Source organism: Neofelis nebulosa, chromosome 2, assembly GCF_028018385.1.
Source record: "Neofelis nebulosa isolate mNeoNeb1 chromosome 2, mNeoNeb1.pri, whole genome shotgun sequence".
In the NCBI taxonomy this organism is placed as follows: Eukaryota; Metazoa; Chordata; class Mammalia; order Carnivora; family Felidae; genus Neofelis; species Neofelis nebulosa.
In genome coordinates, this window is record NC_080783.1 from 128,658,100 (window position 1) to 128,665,789 (window position 7,690).

Sequence of the window (7,690 nt, forward strand, 5' to 3'; positions counted from 1 at the left end):
GAGACCTAACATGAGACTCTGGGCTGAAGCCCTAAAGCCTATTCCGTAGAAGTGGCCACTGCCTTTCAAGCAACAGCCTAAAACAAAACGACATATACCTTAGTACAGGGAAATGAAATTAAAATATCAAACGTAAACCTGTAGACAGCCAAATGATTTTTATCAAATCCTGTGCTGACATGTTGGCAGGATCATCTTGAGATCAGTCAAACCCTCTGGGATCAATCAGGTAAAACCTAATCAGCACCCACATGCTTCCTACAGGGGCCCAGCCAATGCCCCCTTCGAAGGATTGAGAAAGAACCAGGGCAGACTCAGGCTCATCAGAACAGGATTATAGAAAGAGCACTGGATTGGGAAGAAAACCTTGGTTCTAGCTGAGCTCTACTCTATTGGTTGGTGGTAAGACCTTGGCCTGTAAGTTGACCATCTGTGCCTTAGTTTTTCTATCTATAAAATGGGCAAAAATTGGGGCACCTGGGTGGGCTCAGTTGGTTAAGGGTCCGACTTCGGCTCAGGTCACGATGTCACAGTTCCTGAGTTCGAGCCCCGCATCAGGCTCTGTGCTGACAGCTCAGAGCCTGGATTCTGCTTCCGATTCTGTGTCTCCTTCTCTGTGCCGCTCCCCCACTCATGCTCTGTCTCTCTCTCTCTCTCAAAAATAAATAAGCATTAAAAAAAATTGTTTACAATGGGCACAAATTCTTAACACCCCCCCCCAACCCCTAGTTTATCGAATAGGGATAGGAAGTCTGAAATACAAACACAGCCTTATTTTCAGGCTTGGGGGAGCTAGCCAAACAACTGGTGTGGCAGCCAGCGGGCAGAGTCTCCAGGCCCTGAGGCCCCTCCCAGAGAGCTATTAGGACAGGTGGTTCCAAGGAGGCAGTGGACCTTGGAGCATCCTCTCAGCTGCTGAAAGCCATTTTGGTTTGGGAGTACGGAGGGAGGGAAAACTTCCTGTCCTTGCCCTGGGGCAGCTGATGACAATAATAATAACAGTGATGATATGATGATGGTGGTGGACATACCACTTTTCGAGGGCCCGGCCTGCGGAGGCACTTCTTATGCTGTATCTCGTTAAATGATCGAAATCAGCATTTGGAATAGCTATTGACATTACCTGCCGCCGTCCCATCCTGCCAATCCTTCTTTTTAGAGTTTAGCACAATGGAGGATGGGGCAGACCAAGGTGGAGAAACTGGGGTGGTCACACAGACCACGTCAGAAATCCACTGCCCACCATGCCGCATGCAGGCCCAGAAATGGGCTCCTGTTACACTGGGGGCAGCGGCACCCCTCTCCTCAGTATTGTGATGGGCTCCCTGGTCCTAAGGTCTAATTTCTCCATCCCAGACTTGCTCCTTGGGGCGGCCCTGTCCCACTCACCCTTGCCCACCGGCATCCCTTGACAGGGTCACATCCACCCTATGCTCCCCGGCCTCCCCCAGCCCTTTCCTGCTCCCTCAGGAGGAGACCTGGAAGCGAACCAAGTGTACCTTTCATCTGTCCATCCACCTAGTCAATAAATATCTATCAAATACCTTTTATGTGCCTACAGCTCTCTCCCAGTAACTCCTCACCTGCTTAGTGGCACCCACGGCCCTCCTCCGTTCTCTCTGCCTCTGTTGAAACCTGCTTTCAGGAAAGAGGCTGATAAATCCACTCACGCTGATAGCAGCTAATGTGTTCCCTCTCCCAGGGATATTAACAATTTAACAGGGAACAAAGGGAAGAAGCTGAATGCTGGGATTCCAGCATCGACCAGGGGTGTCCCTGAGATCCCACAACGTGGACTGTCAGTTCAGCCGCCCACTCCCCAGCCTGGGCTTGCCCCCCAGGATGCCAGCATTGGATCCTCTCTGCACCCCCCACATCCACATGGACACCCAGCTCTCCCCACACAGACAGCAGGCTCACAGCTGGGACCTCCCCGTCGTGGCTCGTGGCTGGCTGTCCAGATCCCCTGTACCAGCACCAGCCATGCCTGCTCCCCGGGCACCCACCCTGTGCCCACGATCTGGGGGCCAGGCTGAGGGGCTGAAGAGGAAAGCAGAGTGAGAGCCTTTCCATTCCCTTTATTCCCCCCACAGTCTGGCCTACACCCCCTGCCAGGAGCCAGGATCCAACGGTATATTCAGCCTGCAGCTGCCACTGGTCATGTGAGCCCATTGCTAGGTTACAGGGACCCAAAAATAAATCCTTCCCAACCAGATTAGAAACTGGGGGCCTTGGATGAACCAGGCTCAAAAGAGTGGCAGGAACACCCACAGTGCATGTGCAGGCCAGGCCTGCTAGGAGACAGGGGAGCCTTCCCCATATGGCCCACCCTTCTTCCATCAGTTGGGGCTCAAGGCTGGACCCCCAAAGAAAAACTACAGACAGTTCCTGGGTCCTTGACAACTATACAATAAGTAGGTCTACAAGGGGAGTGGGTCTTCCTAACAGTCAGGGATTGCTTGGGCAATGCCCCTCTCCCTGTTCTTCCCATCCAACCTCCCCACCATCTGCCTACCCTCTGAAAACCCCATCCCACCCCCAGTGCACCCACAGGGCACCATTAACCATTTTCCCTGTGGCCTGTGAAGCGATCTGTATCAACTGCTCAGGAAGGGAGATCCAGCAGGGACACAGTACTGGGCACTTTCACAGAGTTCCACAACAATCTTCTGAGTTAGATTTAAGTAACTCCATTCATAAATGTGGAAACTGAAGCTCAGAGAGGTTAACTGACTTTCCCAGAGCCACACAGTTGAGCAGCTGGGCTTCACATCCCAGATCTGTATCTACTGAGGATGGGGATGTGGCAAGGAAGAGGACAGGGAAGCATAACAAAGGAAGGGGAATCCTTGAAAACCCTTCCCTGTGGTCTGATAACTGGGCACTCGACTTGCTCGGAACTGGGTACACCGTCTGCTATTGCCACCCACCTCCACGCCCTCTAAGCCAGGCTACAACTTGGGCTCTGTCACCTTCTCTGAGAAACACTGTTCAGGACCTAGTTAGGGTCATTCCTGGTGCTCAGGCCTGGGGGGAGGGGGCATATACAACTCCCCACTGATCAGCACCCCTCTACTTCAGAACCTTGACACGGAATCAGAATAGCAGAACTCAAAGGGTCATAGGTGGCCAGGTACCTATTTTATAGATGAATAGGCCCAGAGAGGGGAAGTAACTTGCCCAAGGCTACCCAGCTGACCAGTGAAGGAGATGAGAATCCAAGCCTCCAGATTCCTACCTCCCTTTTTGTTTTTGGCCTGTCATTAAGGATGCAGCCAGTTGGGGTCCATCAAACCTGATGCTGAGGTCAACCTGTGGTTCCCCTAACACCCGGTGCCCTTTTAACCCCACCCAGCCCCCTGTTCTCCCCAACAAGGTTTTGAGGATGCCTAGACTCCCCACTCACTTCCACACTCAGGTCCTGGCCTCCCCATTCTGAACACACCTCTATAGTCTCCTAAAGCTTTGGAGCACCCCCCCCACCCCCTTCAGCTCCCAACAGCCCAAACTGCAAGCTCCCTTTCACCCAATACAAGAAGTGTTTATTGAGTACCTACTCTATGAAAATGTCTGTGTAGGGGGTGAGAGGGATGAAAGGAAAATGATGCAATGATAATGAAAATGATGAAAACAAAACTTGCCCTTCTGGTGTTTACCATCTAAGATAGGGATGATGCAGGTTATAAGCTTCCAGAGAGAATCTGAGTGCTGTGGAGATTTAAAGGGAAAAAAAAAAAAAAGTGAACCACTCCCTCAGGAAATCTGGGCAGACTTCATGAAGGAAGTGGCATGGGTCTTAAAGGGGAGCATTGAATTTTCACTGGCAGTAAATGAAGAGGGTCAAGGAAGAGAAGAGTCAAGGAGGAAGGAGTTGGTCTAGAAAAAAAAAAAACATGGGGACAGACAAGTTTAGGGAATATCAGGGCACTGTGACTTGTTCAGTTTGACTGAAAAATAATTCACATGAAGGGAAGAAGTGAGAATGGAGAGGTAGATTGGTCAGGCTGTGGGTAAGCCAGACTGAAAGGCCAACACAGCAAAATGTTTTGAACAGGGAAATGAAGGACCTCAGATGTGCTGTCTCCTGTCTTTTCAGTGAGTCAGTCAATAAGTATTTACTGAACTCACAAGTTCCAGAGTGAGGGGTTGAACTCAAGGCTGGGAATTTTCCTTGTCATTCAGGCCCAGAAGGAAGGAAAACATACAGGTCACCAAGGACATGGTGTCTTCGAACACACAACAGAGTCAACTCAGAGGAAAGGGGAGATCAGAGACGAAGCAATGAGACCATGTGACATTCATGGCCCCAGGTGGGGCTCTCAGAGTGACCTGTGTGTCCATTCCGTGCGGAGGAGGTAAAATGTGGAGCGGTAGGATAATTTGAGTGCCTGGAAATCCTCCCATCTAGATTCACGGTGTCATAAGAAACTGCCTGACCTGATGTGCAGGGACACGGCACCCTGGACCTCCCACTGCTCATTCCTGTGCTGGACGGCCAGCTCACAGTTGGGTCCTCCGCTCCGGCCTAAGAACAAAGAGCTAGGCTGGGTTTCCCAACTTGGGCTCCACAGAGCACACTAGCAGTGCCTGCTTTCTGACTTGGGGTGGGAGGGCACCCCTACTCTACATTTCTGGGTCAGTCCCAGCTAAATGAGGGGCCCTGATCCCATTGGCCCCACCGAACCCTCAGGCAGCCTGACCCTTCCTTCTGCAGGCTGGATGCTGCTAGGCACAGGGATACAGGCCCTGTGGCCTTTTCCCCAGACATTCTCCTTTTCTACAAAGTCCTCCCCATGGATTCCTGATCCACCAAAATACAGGACCCTCCCTAAATTCAATTCTTATGCCTTTCAGTCCAAGGAAGGCCAGGGCTCCTCAGGGATTTGGAGAGATGGCCCCTCAGAGGGTGGCAATGGTCAGCCTGAGGACCATATTAGAGAATGGTAGGTGAAAGCTCGGTCTCTCAGATGGCCTAGCCTGGAAGGGTAGCCCTGCAGGGTCTTCTAAATCAGCCCCACACTGGGGCAGGGGTCCTGGGATGGTGAGGACCTGGGCGGGAAGGAGGAAACTTCCCCCAGGCTGCCCTGATGGCCAATAGCCACAAGAGGGCAGTGTTGGCCACAGAGACTGAAGCCTCAAGGGGACAGGCTGCTGCTACCTTGGAAATAAATCCCCACCCGTTTTGTCTTTCTTGGGGGACTTGCTGTCCTGAGTCTTGACCTTTTCACCTCTTTGACTTCCCACAATCTCTGCTGGGGGTTCAGGCAAGAGGGCCAAGCCTCTAAGAGAACCCCCCCCCCCCCAGGAGGTGCTTAGGAAGAGATGGACAGACTGGCATCCTGGAAGGAGCACTGAACTTGGAGTCCAGAGGCTGCATCTGCATAAGTGAGCAGTGCATTTGGGGCTACTCTCCTAATTCCTCTGAGCCTCAGTGTCGACTGAGGGCTTGGGATAGGCTTGTAGATGTCTCTAAGGTCCTTTGCAGCTTTAGAGTTTGAGTCTGAGTCAGCAGTTGTCCTTGAGTGGCTTCTCTCTCCAGGGCCCTGACAGCTTGAAAGATTCAGGGCCCCAGGGGCAGAGGGCAGGTGCAGGAAATAGCAGAGGGCACTTCTGCTCTGCAAACTGGTCATGCCTCTGGGAATCACAGTCAGAAAGAAATGCAGTGCTAGGACTGGCAAGAGACCCAGGAAGGGCCTCCTAGGGTCCGCTGGGCCTCAGAAAGACCCCTCTAAGGGCCTCCATCTGACTGACTTGTATATGACTGTGTGAACAGTAAGAAGGCTGGAGGCTGCCTGAAGGGTATCGCCCACTAGGCCCAGGCTACCCAAAAAGCCTCAGGGCCAGATTGGGCTGCCTAACGTGGAGGCTGCAGCAAGCCTAGATCCCCTCCCTCTCTGGCCTTTGCACGCCAGACTCTCCAGCAGCTGCCTCCTCTCCTCCCCCCCACATTACTCTGACCTCTGCTTCCAGTTCCCCACCCGCGCCCTCACCCCCAGAAAGCAGAGCTCACAGCCCGGATTCTAGGGGAAGATCCTTGCCCAACTCCAGATTCCCTGTGCCTCTCTGACCCCAGCCATTCTCTCAATGCCTATGATTTCACACCAGGCCCCTGGACACACTGGCCAGCACCTACCCTGTTGGGGCATCTGATCTGGCACCTGGGGCCTGACCCCACCCAGCATAGGGTGTATCCTACTTTTTGTGTCCCATCCCTTCTTTCTTCCCCGTGGCCTCATTTCTCACTTTTCTGTCTCTTATTTGGCTTCCCTTCTTTGATCTCTCGAGAATTCACTCTCAGTTCTTAGGCTTCTCCATGCCCCAGGACCTCTTCACCATGGGCCTCTGCTGCCCACCTCTCTGTTTCTTTGCCTCAGTGAACACCTTTCCCTTTCCATCTCTCTCTCCACCCTCACTTCCTCCTCTGCAGTGAACACATTGAGAATCTGATCCATCCTTCCCTGGACTGAGGGTATAAATAGCAGAGGGAGGCCGGGCCAGGAGCCAAACTTGCTCCCAGCCTCTTCCTTACAGTCCCAGGGTTCGGCATCTGGGACCAGTGGTGGGGAGGGTCCTGGGCAGGGTCTCAGGGGCAGGGGGTTGCAGGGTTGGAATCCAAGGCCAGGCCCAGACACTGAGGTGTCACAGCAACACAGCAAGCTGGGTGTCACAGGAGCTTCCCTTGCAGGCTGGGATCTCCCCACCAGCCTATCCGCCCCCACCTGACATGGTTATGGAAGCCCTTCTGCTATAGAGAAGGAGTTCTGGGTCAGAAGACTCCCCAGGGCCACTCGAGGGCCCTGCCCCCCCCCCCCTTCAGGGCGCAGATGCGCGGGCCCAGGTGGCTGCCAGCAGACAGCAGCTGGGGACTGCGGTGGGAGTGGTGCCCTCAGGAAACAGGCCGCACTCTCACCCCAGCCGGCTCCCAGGCCTAATTAGACACCGGAACGGGCATTGATCGTCCCTGAGCTCATTATGTCACAGCTGGGGAACAGCTGGCCAGTTTTTTCCAGACCATTAGCTGCACCATGAAGTGAAGAGAGGGAGGGGGTGTGCAAGTAGGATCAATACCCCGTCTGTCTGTGGGGGAAGCAGCCCAGTGGCTGCCTCCTTTGGCACTCACAGGGCCGCGGCTCTCCGGGACTGGGCTGCCAGGAGCTGAGCTCCTTGGAGTTCTCAAACAAAAGCTCAACTCCTTCCAGCCTGGAGGGACAGAATCGGGGTTGCTGGGCTGACCCTGACCTGGCCCTCTGAGTCTTCTCTCTCAGAGCATGAGCAGGGCAGGACAGAGGTTCAGGTTACCCACGCTGGTCTCAGAGGAGACCTTCAAAGTCCAACTCCTCTCCACCCCCACAGCAAGAGGACACCTCAGGCAGCTGCCTGTGCTGGCCCTGGGCCCACCTCTCTGTGCCCCTGGGCTCCGCCCGGCTTGGTTTCCTCTGGAGTGAGGAGATCGCAGGGGATGCTCTGCTCCTTGGGGGTCCCAGGTGGTAGAAGGAGGGAGGAAAGAGGTGATAGCTCTCATTCTCTTTCTCTCTCTCTACCTGGCCGGGAGGGAGGGGGTGGGGGGGGTGGAGGCAGGTCAGCTGGGGGGCACCCAAGCAGGAGGAAAACTACCCACACTCCCTGACCCCAGGAGGCCCACTGTCAGAGGAGAGTTCAGGGTGAAGGGAACCAGCCTTTTATTTATGGA